We start from the raw sequence: 758 nt of genomic DNA, 5'->3' as shown, positions 1-758 counted from the left end.
GTTGAAACCGCTATAATGATCGTCCGCCTATCGGTTTGAAATGCGGCCTTCTTGTTGGTCTTCACGCCCATCAAGAACGTGAACATTATCAACCCAAACCTGGCCACACCTTCCAACGCGACGTATCCGGGGACGTCTAACGATAACCTATCTGATGAAAACTCCACCAGATCAAATAGCTGAGGTCCCAAAACAATACCGGCCTAGTTTAAAAACCAAAAGACCTGTTACTTACATTACAAGAAACCATGGGCATGTAGTTGCAATACAAGACTATTGACATTTGTGAATATTTTCCTCAACTTACTAGCATGTGCGAGACGAACTGTGGTATGCCAATACGTCTGATAACATATGACATAAGACGATGGAAACGAAGATAAGAATGATTTGTATCTCAAGGAGAGGCAATGCATGTCCGAAGATGACATTCGGAGTTTCATATTCTTCGAAGATTCCGTAAGAAGAGATGTTGAAAAAAGTGGCTCCGTAACAAACTTTAGCGTTGCTACGAGGCGGCCGAGGCGCATGAAGTAGTACTTGAGAATCGGTCATGATGATGACCAAGAGATTTGTTTTTGTCAAATTTGGTCAAGATCCATTTTTTGTTTTTTTTTTCCTTCTTAACAAAAAAAGAAACTCAACAACGTAACTGTTTTTTTGAAACGAAAAAAAAAAGGTTGTTGTTCTGTTGATGGTTGGTAAGTTTTCTTTTTGTTGTTTTTGAAATAGTTTTGTTACGTGTGACTGTTTTAGCT

General features: G+C 39.3%; 1 pseudogene; it reads right to left on the bottom strand.

The window, feature by feature from the left end:
* Positions 1 to 8: 8 nt before the first annotated feature.
* Positions 9 to 555, bottom strand: LOC104774568 (annotated as a pseudogene).
* Positions 556 to 758: the final 203 nt, after the last annotated feature.

The sequence above is a fragment of the Camelina sativa genome, unplaced genomic scaffold (genome assembly GCF_000633955.1).
Source record: "Camelina sativa cultivar DH55 unplaced genomic scaffold, Cs unpScaffold03665, whole genome shotgun sequence".
NCBI classification, from domain to species: domain Eukaryota; kingdom Viridiplantae; phylum Streptophyta; class Magnoliopsida; order Brassicales; family Brassicaceae; genus Camelina; species Camelina sativa.
This window is presented reverse-complemented; position numbering and strand designations above follow the sequence as displayed.